Source organism: Nylanderia fulva, unplaced genomic scaffold (assembly GCF_048542155.1).
Source record: "Nylanderia fulva isolate GAGA-0341 unplaced genomic scaffold, ASM4854215v1 Scaffold8, whole genome shotgun sequence".
Classification (NCBI taxonomy): Eukaryota; Metazoa; Arthropoda; class Insecta; order Hymenoptera; family Formicidae; genus Nylanderia; species Nylanderia fulva.
The window spans coordinates 3603815-3619880 of record NW_028190916.1 but is presented as its reverse complement, the minus strand read 5'-3'; the positions used below and the strand labels follow the sequence as shown (position 1 = coordinate 3619880).

Below are 16066 nucleotides of genomic sequence, written 5' to 3'. Positions count from 1 at the left end.
GCTTTGTACATTAAAACTTTGCTGCTTCTTTATTTCTCAACGTATATATTTTTCTTTCCTTCGTCAAGAGTATGCGTATACACAGAAAGTGATTGTCTTGTGAGAAAATTTTTCAAGCAAAACGCTCCGCTTTAGATTCTCGTAAACGCAGATTTATGACAGCTGATCGTTCGTCGGTGGCTGTCTCGGATCGATAGATCGTCCGTCACAATACTTTTGCTAGACCTTCACGCTTCAATATGCGGCCTTGACACGCTTTCTCTTTTTCTTACAGTATTATCTACCCTTTCGCACTTTTTTTCATGAAATTTCAACTCTGACATTCCTTTGCGTATTTTATTGAAAATTAGGATTACGCAATGCGTCAAATTATTTGGCGTATACGCATAAAATAATTTCATCTATGTGCACTTGAATTTTATGGTTTATTATTTTTGCAAATTTCGACTGATTTCAAACCATCAAGAATCAACGAAAAAATTTTAAAAAACAAATTAGTTATAGATATGAAAGATGGATCTTGATCTCGCGCGCTTTTGTCGTATCCTGTTCGAATTGGTTCTTCATTTTTCTCTTCTCTCTTTTTGTTGCTGTAACGTTACATATGAATTATGGTCGGTCGAAGAGTTTATTCGTGCAATTTTTTTCTCTCGTTGATGTTTGCATCGGCGCCGTCGCCATCGACGATAAATCGCTATGAGCCGGCTTTCGAGATAGAAACAGCAGTGTCGAGTAATTTGGAGTTATTGCAATTCGTGATGCGAGTATTATTTTAGAATTTTGACGCAGTTACAGAGTCCCCTCGCGATATATTTGACATATATACTGTGCTTTTTCGGCTTTATATTTTTATTTATTTTATATAAATATTGCGTGAGAATAAAAATATCAAAAAATCTTAATTTTTCTTTAAATTTATTTGTATTATAGATTTATTTGTATTATGCTTTAAATTTATATGTATTATAGAAATATATTTTATGATACATAATATTTATTAGATTGTATTATACATATATTATAGATATATTTTTTAGTTTAATTTATTTCAAGCAGTTATTGCATTAAATATCAAAGACCCGTTAATTAATTTCTGCAGCAAATATTATTCAGCATTGGAATATTATAATTGTTACATACACATTTGGTTAACTTTTACTTGATTTACAGATTAACTACGCGTAATACAATTGTTATTGAACGACTAATGTTTAATATATATTGTAACATTGAAATAAATTTTATTAGAATAAGAATGAATTCTCGGAACAAAATATGATTAGCCTATTTCGATTAGCCAAACGTTGATTAGCCTATTTCGATGCTCATTAGCTTCTCTGACATCATTAAAGTACATTAATATTTTTTTCTTTATTGAAATTACTGATGGAGATGTGCGTTACATACTTTCATATATATATATATATATATATATATATATATATATATAAATGCAGGAGATGAACGAATTTTTTTTCGACGAGAGAACAGTTGTTCGAAAGAGGATGACGTATAGTATTTTTTATTCCGCCCTCGCGAATATTTGTTTTCTTCCACGAGTGCAGTAATTTTAACGCAGTCGTTTAAGATAAAACAGTGTCTCGTAATCAGTAGAATTTATTCATGGAATTAAACACGCGACAGAGAGATGTAAAGCCCGCTCTCGGACTGCAATCGCTCGATGTTTGCTGTGCAAACGATTACTCTCTCGCTGCAAGTATTTACCAAATACACGGTACATATTTTATCACTACCATCTTCTGTATCGATTACTACTGCGTAGCAGAACGCAATTTTCTTCCATTTCGATAACCCGAGTTCGATTTTGGCGCGCGAGAAATAAGAATTAACGTTGAATAACATGTTTCCCGCGTAAAAAATCGCTGCGTGAAAAAAAATACGTAGGAAAGAAAACGCGATTTGAAAAATGGCCACGGAGTGTCAGAAACACTCGTTTCGCTCTGCGAATGAAAATTTGAGCTATCTCGCAGCTGTAACTGGAGGTTACAGACAATTACATGTGGAATTCTCAGTTTCACCAACACTACACACACACACATACGCGGAAAGTCGGCGGAACACGTCATCGCGTCATACCAACAGTGAACGGGTCAACCTCTTACTATATAGCATGCAATGTACAGGGTGCTCCAGGCACCTTTCACTCTTTCTTTCTCTCTTCCCTTCTTTCTATTTACTACAGAGTTTCCCACACGCGATTCTTTAATTCCGTATAAATTAATTAAAATTTTTCATTTCTATCTCAAATATTTCTGAACTACATGTGAAATATTATAAAATTCTGTTGAGATAAAATCCATTTAAAAGTTTTTCCTCCCATTTATTTATATTGTTTTCCTTTGCATTGTTCTCTTTGATTGTTCTTGCAAAAAAAAAAAAGCTGGCAAAAAAAAGAAATTGCGCTGACACGCCATTAGGGGTTAAAACATATTTAAGTGACATGATGTGGAAATAGAAATATAATAACACGTCCCATCTCTTTCTTTTTCCCTCAATTCCAAATAGAAAACTGCGAAATCGCGTTTATCCGACACGGCACGACGCGACACGACGCCAGATGGCCGATATATCGACAGAAGTGTCGATTTAATTCCCATCGTTATTCTTTATCTGGTATCACCCCGGCAGATAAGCTCCGATACGTCCCCGAGATTTACCCCTTAGTGAGTTTCTTTTTTCCTTGTAACAAACGACGATCGTTATAAAAATAATAAACCGACACGCGGGCGATTCTGCGTGCGTAGTCGGATGCGAATTTATCGCCGGAAATGGCCTCCACGTTTCCCAAGTCCTTGGTTAAGCTTTTATCATTTGGGCCACGCACGCCGGAGAGAGAAAACACGCCTATCATTTGACACGCAATGTTACTATATAGAGCATTATATTCTTATTTTTCAACAAATATGTCGTTCGAAAGTTAAAAAGGAACGACATAATTTTGATAAAATTATTTTATTTTGTAATAAATACATTAATGTACAATATAGAGATGTTTTTATTATATGTATATATTAACTTTACAACGATATGATTTTTGTAAAAGTATAAGAATATATATATATATATGTATATATAGATCAGTATATAATTAAAGTAGTGCGACTAATACTATGTTTTTTTTTTATTTTTGCTCTAAATGCGAGGAGGATCATGCCAAGGATAATAATCGCGATAATGATGATACACAAAGAGAATTTTCTCTTAAAATTTACCCTGAAAATCATGATATCGTGACACAATATTGTCTTGGAAGAATTTTATAAGAATTTCTCTGATTAATATTTATTTGTGACACAATAAAAAATATTAATATCTATTACATTAAGATATAAAAAATATGTTCGATTAATTTTTCTATGTATTAATATTTTTTATTGTCATGATTTTCAGGGTAAATTCTAAGAGAAAGCATACACGATTTTGTTTATTATAAAATGTAACAAAAATATAAAAGATTTATTGCAATTGAATATTGTCAATGAGGCCAATGAGTTACGATGAATTCCAGAAAATTATAATTCTAGTTAGTAAAAGATTATTTTCTCAAAGACAAAATACAGAGTCATGTCGATCTTGCGAAAAAAATTATAATCGTATAAGAAATTTTTACGAGTCTCGCGCGAGACGTCGGGATATATCCTTATGACAGGGGTCGTCATGAGATCGGAATTTAAATCGCCGAATGAGCGCCTCGACGAGAGATTTCGTGTCGCGGAGCCGCGAATGTATGCCGGCTCATTAATGCGGAAGGTCGTAGACGAATAGATATCTCGTTTTAACATTCGGAGGATGTTCTCACGTTTCCGGTTAACCAAAAGTGACGTCATCAAACGTCTTCTCTCAAATGGGCAGCTCTCTCTTACTCATGTCAGTCTCTCTGTCATTCTGTGTCTTTGTCTATCTCGTTATTCAAACCTTCGCGCGATTGATCGAAACTACACGTGGACTCATCCAAGTTTGTACAATTGCAATTTCAGCTTCCGCGAACGCGATTACGTTAGAGTTTCGTCTTACACTTACGTGTTCTTTTCAACAATGTGTTATTGTACATTTAACCTTCAAATTTATCTTATATTAGTGTGAAAAGAACATTATGAAACACTCAGACAGATTTTTACTTTAGATAAAAAAATAAATCTCTATATTTTTGTCTCTTCTCATACCAATTATATAATTATTTTACTGTCAGTCGACCAAAAACAATAGCGTAATGAAAATCACATCTTAACATAAATCTAATAATTTGACTCTTGATTATCGAGGACTTTAATATTAAAAATTTAAACTTATACACAGTTGAAAAATTTGTGTTAAGTTTGACAGATATCACATGTCCCAAACGGTTCACACAAATTTTTGTGTTAATTTAAATAATATAGATATGTTAAATGGAAACAAACTAACTCTGTGTTAATACTTAAACACAAAATAAATTAAAACTTCACGTAATTTAAAATAAATTTTGTGTAAAATTAACATAGTTTAAATGTAAAAATTATCCTTACTTATATTATAAAATTAACATTTTTTCTTGCAAAATTTAACAGAAAAATCTTGTCATTAATAAAACAAAACATTTATTGTGTAAAATTAAAAATACATGCATTGTGTTCTTTTCAGTTGTTTTAATAATTTAACATTTATAAGTTTGATTAACACAGCAGCAATATGTTAAATGTATGTAAACTGAATGTGTTAAATACTTAACATAAAAACTTTAACGAAAAAAAAACAAATTTTCCTACTGTGTGGAATGATCATATACCTATTATCACTCAATTGTCATTAGAGCGAAAAAGCTACGATTTTCATAGAAAGCAAGCAAGTCCGATGACTCATCCGAGGACCTGCGGATAAAATATCCTCGATATAGAACTTGATGATTGCACCACCCTTTCGACCTTGCGAAGTAATAAGACTTAATCAACTCGCAGCGCGCAGCTCGGCGCGGATTTCGGATGGACCCGGCTCGACCGAATCTTCGGTAACCACTCGACGATCCAATCTATACAGCTTGCCCCTGGTTTGCGCTGCTCGAGCTGCCGTCCTTAATCGGATCCCGACCGACGATGATGCTCGCAGCCCGTAATCTCTCTGATAGGATTTGCGCGGCAACGCGTAAACGCTCGCTCGAGCATCCGTCGAACTCCAGATATATATTCGCGTTCGAATATAGTCGAAGTTTAGGCCACTTCACATCGTTATATGTATATGTATATACGCGCGTTATATGCATATATTCGGTGGCTCGTAAACGCCTGTTTGGGATACGTGCCTAACTTATTTCGGCTCGATAATCACCGGCAGCTTCCTCTTCGTTATATTGGATAGAGAATTTTCGTTCAGAGAAAATTTGATCAAAATCCTCGGTAAAAACAGGATATCGTGAAAGAAATTTCGACCAAATAAAAGAGTGACGTCGTAAAAGCACGTCGTATACTCGAATCTCTTTCGTCGCGCAACTTGACGACCGATCTTGTCAACCTATTTTGTGTGACAACAATTTTGCTTATATATATACATAGAGTTTTGGTTAAAACTCTCTCTACGTTATATATGTATATTTTCTCATTTCAATTTATGTAATACGTCTTCCGTAACTTTCTTCGTCCAGATTTCTTTTTCTCCGTACGAACTTTTCGCCATTTTTTAATCTCATTACGAAACACGACATTAAATTGATTAATGCGGGCTATAAATGTGAGGTTAAAAATAAATGTAAAAGTTATCGAGTTATCTTGATGCGATTTTGAGATTTTATTTCGCGATTAAAATCTTTATTGATAACATTAAGTTTTAATTTTCACTCGTCGATGTTAAATATATTTAAAACACATCATACTATATAAATATTTGCAACGAGAAATAAAAGTTAAGCGTTGAAATGAGTTGGTCCATTGTGGAGAGTTTTAAATTTTTAAATTGAGTTGCTAAATTTCTCGTACACATATTTTCCGCGCCAAGAAACGTTCTGCCGAGCTCGATCGATCGAACGTGATTCACTATATACCTGTGGATCGTGAGAACCGAAAAAATAAAGGACCATGACATATGTCGCTTCTTTCCAATGATTTTTAATTTAACCATATATACTCACACATTCACTCGCGCGGAATAAAATTCGCATTGTTGAAAAGTGACAGCAACGCACCTGTCAGTCATTCTTCCCCTCTGTGTGTCATATTTTTTTTTCTCTTTTTTTCGGAACCTGAGAAAAAGGCAAAGTAACGGTATACTCTCGAAGTCACTTCCGCTCCGACGACGTCAGCTGCAAATTTCTTTTCCCCGCAACCTATAACGAAAATTATGTTGATACCTCTGCTCTGCATAAAACATGCTTCTGCGCCATCGCGGTTGGCAAGTATATATAAGAAAAAGAAAATGCACGATTCCGTTTTTATATTGAAAGTTATACGATTCTTTTTCTCATCGCACTTTTATATCATTTCGACTTACTTAATGTCCTGTCCATAAAGACTCCCGACTATTGTGTTCCCTCTCTCTCTCGTCCTTTTATCTCGACTTATTCAAGCGATGACACGATTTCAAATCGAGTCCGTGCCGGGCCATCTGAATATCGCGCGGTATCGCGACGCAGGGAAAATCGCAGACATTGTCGACTTGCACACCAGCGAAATACTACGCGTTTCTCGTGCATGAATCAAGGGATCCGATATTTCTCGGTCGTGGTTATCACTCGGCGGCTGTCCTATCGGAGAGAGAAAAGTCCCCGGCGCGATAAGAACATACCACGAAACCGATGGCGGAACGATTTGGGGTGGGGGAGAGAAGAATGGAGAAAGAGGGTGAAAGGGCGCTCACCGTCGTCGAGGTAGGTCAAGAGGTCACTGGCTTCGTGAGAATTTTCGCGCGAGTCGCTCTGTCGCCTCGAAGAGCACATTTCATCGAGCCGTGCACATTTGACATGTGTATATCTCTAGTTCGCTGAAATTTTTATAATTCTATTATATAGGTGTGGCCTTTACTCACTTGACCTAAATCGCAATTTAGCTGGGATATTTATCGCAGTCAAGAGTTGTCGATTGAAAAAAAAATCGAATATATAATACCGAGAAAATTGTCTCTTGCATGAAATTTAAAAATCCTGGAAATTATGGTAATCATGAGAGACAATATGGAAATTATTGGAAAAATTTTATAAGAGTCTCTTTATTAATACTTGCTGTAATAAAAAATATAATAATCTTACTATACACATAGTAAAATTAATCGAACATATTCTATATCTTATTGTGGTAGATTTTTTATTGTATGATAATATTAATGAAACTCTTATAAAATTTTTCTGTGATTTTCAGGGAATTTTAAATAAGAGAAAATTCTCTCTGTGTATACGCATTCTTTTTCGATTGTACAAAATTGACAGAGCAAAGCCGGTTTTATCGAATTAAACAGGTGTATATTAAAATTATCTTCCGCTTGTATCAGATCGTTCTCGAGATTCTAAACGATCGCGTGGAAAATTATATTTTCCGTGCGGACGGGTATATTTTTTGCCGCGTAATTCGCGATCAAAATATTGGAACGCGAATGTCAATCTTCCGACACGAGAAAATATTGACACATCCAGTTATCGAATCGCGCAAACAGGAGCTCTCGAATGAATCCGGGAGAAGGGAGGATCCATTAAAATCGCAATGATGGTGATACACCTTCGTAGCGTTAATATCTAACGAAATGATGAAAATGATTGTGCGAAAGGTTGACGGCTAAAAACAAAATCCCCACCCTTTTTCATCGTGTATTATTCGACAAATACGATTTTCTACGTATTAACTCGCGCGTATTAACACTCGCTAACGCGATCGATCGCGGCTTTTTGCCGCTCGATTTTCGAATGGCACAAAATCGACAGTGCATATACATACATTTGTACCGTATACCTATATTCACACATGTGCACTTCGCCACCACACAGGTTTGCCCAAACAATTTGCAGCGGCGCGTGGAATATTCATGCGGCGTCGGGTCGGCGATGCGGAACGAGAAAATCAGATTCCCGCCTGATAGATACAACTTTTAATTAGGTCGTAATAACAACGACTGATCGTCCGTTAATATCGCTTGTTCGTGCTTAATGCACGGCTGTTGTTGTCGCGAATGTTTGCAGCATTGTATGCGCGCTCTATTTTTCGTCCGAAGGTATAATCCGCGTATTATACGTTGACGTGAAGCTTTAATTGAATGGAGAGAGAGAAAAAGAGAGAGCATAATATATATTATATATATTATACATATATATATATACATATATATATATATGTTCGATACAGTCGCGTTAATTATAAACTGCCGTAGCATTGAGATATTAATTTTTGGAAGAGACAGGAGAGAAATGCTTTTCGGAGGTGGTTGATTACGCGTGGATGATGTGTAAATTTTGAAATGTACAAACTGTCAGCGAAATATGTAGCGGTGATTTGCGTAATCAGCGTTCCCCGGGCTTTTGTTGAAGTCAACATCATTTCAACGAGGAAGTATGTACCCATAAATTTCGTGTTTACGACATATGCGCCGAATTCAGATGAGCGCGTATATTTCTTCAGAAAGAAACAACCGCTTGCTGAATCATCACGCTGCAACTTAAGAGACTTGTCCGATTTATATCGGCGATTAATTTGGCAAGATTCGCATTACCATTCTAATCTGTTTGTCATAATTTTAATTTTGAATTTAAAGGGAAAGTTAAGATTAAAAAAAATTAAACGAATATTAATTGAATTATTTTTCTCTCGGATTCTCGAATTAAGCCAAATTTATACATATTTTGTATCGCGCGTTTATTTTCTTCAAAAATCTTTTTTAATTTTTTCTCCCGCAAAATTTCGACAATTTCGCTTCTATCGTTTGTCGTCGTTTGCACATCTGCGGATTTCACGGTGGCGCGTCCTTGGCTCACTTCCAGACCGTCGTTACTGAATTCCCCATCGAACGATTGTGATTCGTTGTTGTTTTACGACTGCGGCTGTAACGTCCCTCTCTTATGCCAGGTGCGTCAGGTAAATTGATGGCGATTAACTTACGCAACGTTCCCTCGTTTCCGCGCCCTTCCGTCGTTACATTTTCCATCGTCGTTACGACCGACACAGGATCCGCCGTCCCATTTTATGTCCTGAAAAAAGAATGAAGCGCTCTTAAGGCGCGCAAAGAGGAATGAATAAGAAAAACAAATTTAACAAATGGAAACGTATTTGGAATATTTATTCTGTTACACTTTTTCTTCTGAAATATGCATATATATATATATATATATTAAATATATAATTTTATATTTATATTTTAAATAATATTTAAATATACAAAAAATATAAATAATTTATAAAATATACAAATATATAAATATATATATTTATAAATAAAAATATATATACAAAAGGCTTGCGCTATTTTTAATACCTTTGTGGACGTTGGCGATACATATATATGGAGATGAAAAATATCGGGCTGTGAAAATACTGAATGATTATTAAAAGTTACGAGACAAAAAACGGAAGTAAAGAGAGAGAGAGATTCTCTAGCGCATTAAAGCTTCCCGATAAATTGTTCCACGCTCTCCGATCGTTTGCATAAACGCGTTAACATCAACGCGAGAGAGAGAGAAGAATGGAAAAAAAAGGGGAGACAATTTTTGCACGACTGCGTCGTATTTCTGCGCCGTGTGACTTTGCCGTTTAATATATCCGCGCGTCGCGAACACGTATCGACCGCGGTGAGTTCTCGTGCGGTTTTGTTGCCGCACGGGTGTCGGTTTCGCCGGAAGTTTCGCTCCGTTGCGTGTTTCCGGCTATCTGTTGAGATCGGACAATAGTATATTGCGCGATGCAAAACATTTGGTTTTTCCCTCCCGCCGTCCCTTCCTCCTTCTTCTTTCTTTTGCTCCACGTGCATGCGTTTAGATCATATATAGATGTGTCATTATCGTCGCCGAGAGAGAAAGGTCGACGATGAAACTAGCCGCGATGCGAAGAACGTGATTATCCGCGCGATCGTTTTAAGATATTTAAAATGACATTATTTAATCGCACACATATATTCGCTTTGACATATATGTCATTGCGTGAAATAGCATTTGATAAACATCATTATATTATAGTGTATAATTATATTATACGCATAATATATTTTATTATATATTATATAATATCATACATTACGTATATTATACATAATTATATTATACATAATATTTTATTATTACATTATTACATAATATAATTATATAATATAATATATATATATATATTTATATATATAAATAACTGTATTTATTATTTACATTAATATGCATAATTTAAGTAATTTTATACATTATATGCTTCATTATTTTTCTTTTTTTATCTGAATATATCTACTATTTTATTTATAGTGTGATATTTTTATATGTTGCATTTTTATCAGTTGTACAATTTTATCACTAAACTGCGGTTTATTTCAATCCTTATTTTGACCTCATTAAAACTTCGAGATAATTATCAATTTTTGCATTTTATACAAATGCATAGAGGTAATTATATTTCTTTTTCTTCAAATTTGTTTCTTAATATTTAACACGGGTATCAAAGTACGCACTTGATTTCATTATCGTTTCATTATCGTTCTTGATTTATATTTAATTCAGAATACTATTTCCTTCTGTAATTAGGAATTTTTTCAAATTTAATCTTTTTTTAAATTTTTTTATTATGTATGTGATGCCTTTCTGCGAATTAATTCACAGTTTTGCACATGAGATCTTTTTTGTCATGACTTCTCTCAAGCGAGAACTAATTTTTCGAGGAAAAATCTCCAATGCTTCGATTCGATTTTCTCATGTTTTCGATACTGAAAGGATAGCGTATTTTAAACGGAAAAATTCCGGACATGTACCAGAGAATTCATTTTGCGCATTCTTTTTCGAACGTTCGATACCAGCCGCTATTGTAATATCGATCGTGTCACGAATATCGATTACTAACCACCTTTGATATTTCGTTTTTGCGGTACTGTGAAATAAATATTGTGTAAATTTGGGATATGTCGGAAAAATTGATAACATTAACCAAAAAATATAATCAATTTTCTATAAAAATACTACTGTAAATGACTTGGTATTTCCTCTTAATTGAACGACTTTTCGAATTATATAATTATTCATAAATATGATAAATATAAAAGAGAATTTTTGCACTCTCTCTATTACATCAATATTTTATAACTATTCTCTCAGTTTATACATTACTTGATATTAAATTTTAATTTTGATGAAGGTAGAATTATTTTAATTTTGAATAAAGGTATAAATTACATGTTATATAATAAAGAGAAGAGAAAAAGAATGACTACGTCATAAATATAATTACGCCACATAACATTTTTATATTTTCTAGAGATAATGACATTGTAGTAAAAACGCTAAATGCTCTCCATGATAAATCCTGTAATAAACTAGTGCTACGAGTATAGTTGTTTTGTAATAAAGATATAAAAGATTAAAATTCACACGGATGCGTTCGTGTCTCGGCATGCGCGTGCACTTATACTAAACGAAAATTTTCTTTCTGCTTTCAGGTGAGTATTGTAATGCCCCGACAGAGAGTACCGTGAAAAGGTCGTAAATTTTGTAAGTACCCACACCACACGAGATTACGAGCATTATATATCTTCAAGATAACGTATAGGCTTTTACGCTACTTGTCAGTGCGAGCTCTCGCTCTTTACGACTTTGCATCATAATCTCGAAGAATGCGCTACAATTTCGCGGAGCAACCCTGAGAAAGCTCTATAAACACCAACTCCCCGTTTTGTGTACGATATAATAATGTTTATATCGCGAAACATCTCTTATATTTTGAAGAAAGTTATTTCAATAATGTCTCATTTCTTGGCAACTCGATATCTCGTTTGCTTTACGCTGAAAATAGCGATCGCGAGAAATATTTCAATAAGGGATGGAGGAAAATTACTCCACACAGAGAAAGAGAGAGAGGAAGAAAATCGGGGGAGGGAGAGATCACACGTTCTATTGCCGTCACGAGATTACAACGAGTCCGTAAATAAAAACTAATTACTGCTGTCAACTTTTGTCGTCGCGCTGACGCGCGCGAGCGCACACATTCCGCTTCTAATATGCGTAAACTCGCAATTTGCGTCGGTGCACAATGACGCATTGTTCCGGATATCGGACACGAGACGAAAGTTTTTGCATATTTTCTTCATAAAAGGACTGCCCGATCGGTGAATGTCGAAGAATTCCGCGGTACCAAGATAGATCACTCGTCTCTCTCTCTCCACAAAGTTAGCATCCTATTTTCAGAATTTTCGATATAATCGATAAAGTTTAACTTCTGATACGTAAAAACGTTTCCGACGATAAAAGGTAAAGGAACAGAGAGATATATTGTATATTTTTAGAGAGATGTATTTTTAGCAAAATATAACAATAACAGTTAATCTTCAAAGATTGATGAAAACATTAGTGTAATTAAATTTATATGATTTATTTTATATCAAAAGAATTCTTTGTTTAGATGTATTTTAAATATAAAAAAAATAAAAATAATTAGTTGGATTAAAAAGATTAATTCAAATATGAAAATACATATATGTGTTGGAAAACAAATAGAGATTTAATTTTTTTTTGTTTATTTGAAAAGTTGAAGAAGTAAAAATAAAATTAAAAATCAGTAATATATTAAATTAAGAGATTTATACATCAGTTCAAAGGAAATAAATTACATAAAAAAGAATTATTAAAGAATTATGAAAGAATTTTGAAATGAAGGAAAAATAGAAGAGAAAGATATAAATATAAAAAATGGATTATATAAAAATAAACGTTTTAGTAAAATTTTTAAAAATATTAAATTTAATTTTTTTAAATATATATTTTAGGATAAAATTGTAGGAAAAAGAATGAAATAATTTCTGATACAAAAAAATATAATGATCATTAAAGAAACAGGAATTTAATGAAATATGCGTATATTAACATTGTTATATATTACAAATATGATGAAGGTATCTTCAGGTCGCTGTACCTCGCGAGAGATTTTATAATCGCGACCATCTATGTAAATTCCAATTTCCTGTCTTTTCCCCTACGGCCATATCTACGCGTCATAAGGAGCAATTAATCTCGCAATTAATATATCGGATGTTACCGCAGGGGTTATTTAAGGAGGGTTATTCTTCAGGAAAATTACACCGTATAAGATGTCTTCGCCATGATGTGGCATCCGCGGGAATGAATATATGTTAATGAATCCCGGTTTGATAAAATATTGTAATCCCGCGCTCGATGTATACCTCGGGTAATTTATCGAGAAACTTGTGACGAACACATGACAATTGAACGCCGTATCGAATTGAAAATTTTACGGCGACTCGGTACATACACGTAGTCAAGTATTTCCGCGCTATAAAAGACTGAATCATGCTCGAGTCAAATCGACGTTGCATTTATCAAAGAAGTCATAGACGAGACAGGTCGCGATACTCTGCTATATACATAAATAGACTGCGATTGGAATCCAGCTGCGTTTTCTCGGAGAAACTTCCGAAATATTCGACATACTCTTCGATTGTTATAAATTCCACGGTGTATTTCTCTTTTTTTCGTCAAGTGTACCGTTGTATCATAATTTATTATTCGAGAGATATATATACTCGAGGCTCGAGAGTGACTCACGCGATCCCTAAGCGCGATCTGCCGGCCGGTGATAATTCATTGCGCTGATGCGCGAGTTGTGCAAGGTGCATATGATGCATCCTCCTCTCTCGCCGGATACTCATTCTCTCGGAGGCGCATAAATACGTAAATCGCCCGCGCGCTGCCTGCAGTATTTCCGGATTAATCTCGCGCTTGTCGGTTAATACGTGCTTAGGATACCGCGGCCCGCGGCTGCTCATGCAAATTATACGATAGCACAGAAAAGCGAATCGAATGAGTCGATACGCCCCGAAGTTCGAAGCAAAACTTTCTTTCTTCCCAAATGACGAGCTTACTGATTTTTTCAATTAAAATTGATAGTTTTATCTACATCTCATTGGATCATCTTTTCAATTTACGTTGCTTCAAAATTTATTTATTTATTTGTATATGATATTAATTGTATACACAAAGTTGAAACATTTTTGTTAAATTTAACAGATGTCCCAAACAGTTCACATTGTATTAATTTAACATAATTTAGATTAAATGGAGACATAAATACTGTGAAATATTTTAACATAAAATAAATGCAAAATTTCAAGTAATTTAAAATAAATTTTATGCAAAGCCAACATAATTAACTAAAAATATATTAATTTTAGATTTTATCATCTACACTTATAAAATGAAATATTAACATTTTTCCCTGTTAAATTTTAACTGATAAATCTTGTCACTAATGAAACAGCACATATTATAAAATTAAAAATAAATTCACATTGTATTATTTTTACATCTTTTTTGTTGTTTTAATAATTTAACATTTAAGTTCAAAATTTGCTTCAAAATTTATTTACTTATTTGTATATTACATCATATGAAAATTATATACGATACATGATTTATTGCATGATCCCTTTTTTGACGTTTCTTATATTTAAATTTAGCAAAAAAGATACGACATAATTTTTAATTGATTATGATCGAATCAAGAGGGCAATTATGTACGTGGAATAGAAAATTCGTGCGTGGGTCTTGATGTACAATAAATTCTGTCATTAGGATTTTTGCGATCGAAGCTTTCGTAGGCGTTCGGGAATAAAGTAAATCGAAGGTCGCGTAGAGAGGGAGAGACGAATATATTCCCGGACGCGGTTGGCTTGTATACACGGGGAAAAAGCATGAGCACCTACGCGATACGTGCCGACATTCTAAAAATACGGGCTTATTTTAGCGAGGAGAGGGATGTGTGTACCCGTGTGAGAGAGGAGGACGTGTTACACGACTATACGGGCAGGTTTAGAGAGGAAGGTCACAATACGAGGCAGAAGAGCGCGAACGAAATGTATATGCTGAGAAAAACGCATTTCGCATGCGAATTTAAAAGAAAGGAAAAATGCACGATAGGATCGCGTGTGTATGTTACAGGACTCGCCTCTGCGTCGCGAGTTCGTATCGCACGCAACGAACCTCTGCGCGCGCTTATACAGTACATTAATTCTCCGTGTGTTTAACAAACGTATATAATTAAATTTATTTCACCAATTACCGCGATTTTAATAACAAAAACTTACCCGCATTTTTTTCACCGCGTAAATAATTTATAGAGGGAGGGAAACTCCTCCCTTCTCTCTTTCTCTCTGAGAAAGATCAAAGAACCATCGAAAAAGTCGTGAACATCTTTCGAGTCTGACAATGATATCGATCGTGCGGAAGGTCGCGTGCGTGCACAATTCTCCTGTCCCTGCCTGGGGAGACATGTCAGTGGCGCCGCGACGACCTTCTCTTTTCCGACGTTGAAGAAAAAAATGGGGAAAGGAGAGGGCGCGTCGTCTCGCGTCGCGGTGTTTAATTATTTCTACCACGGCTCGGACGCATGTGTGCGAGCAAAAAATAAAAATTTCCCCGACACAAAGCCGCACGACTGTTCTTTCTGTAATAAAGGTCGATAGACCGAAAGGAAATTTTCTCTTCGACGTAATTACATTTCCGATAAGAGAAGGAGACGCATGTAGCTTTAATAAAAAAAAAAAAAAAAAAAAGTAGGCATTAATCATTTTTAAATTGATCATCTTTTTGACAGGTTCACTTACTTTTACACTGCTTTATTTAAATCTTCTATAATTTTTTTTATTATATATATATATATATTATATGTATATAATAAATTTTTTCATATATTATATGTATAACAAAAAAAACTATATAAAATAAAAATAAAAAATATTTAAAATAGTTATATAAAAAATATATATAGGTAAAATAAAAATATTATAAATATATTTTAAGTGCAAAATATATGTATACGTGTATGAAATTTTTTTTTGCTGGAGACTCTTACAATTAGAAAGGAGACGAACACTTGTTTTCCACAATTTTCGATAGACACTCCGT

The 16066-nt window shown here is 34.3% G+C and overlaps 1 protein-coding gene and 1 long non-coding RNA gene across 2 annotated transcripts in view; one reads left to right on the top strand and one right to left on the bottom strand.

Moving 5' to 3' along the window:
* Nucleotides 1-16066, top strand: part of brat (tripartite motif-containing protein brain tumor) — a 68533-nt gene that overhangs the window by 30805 nt on the left and 21662 nt on the right.
* LOC114936599 (uncharacterized) lies at nt 5836-6738 on the bottom strand. The gene is made up of 3 exons (XR_003820748.2): nt 6478-6738; nt 6119-6313; nt 5836-6031 (listed from the first exon to the last, which is right to left on the bottom strand). It is a non-coding gene; the product is annotated as an uncharacterized LOC114936599 (long non-coding RNA).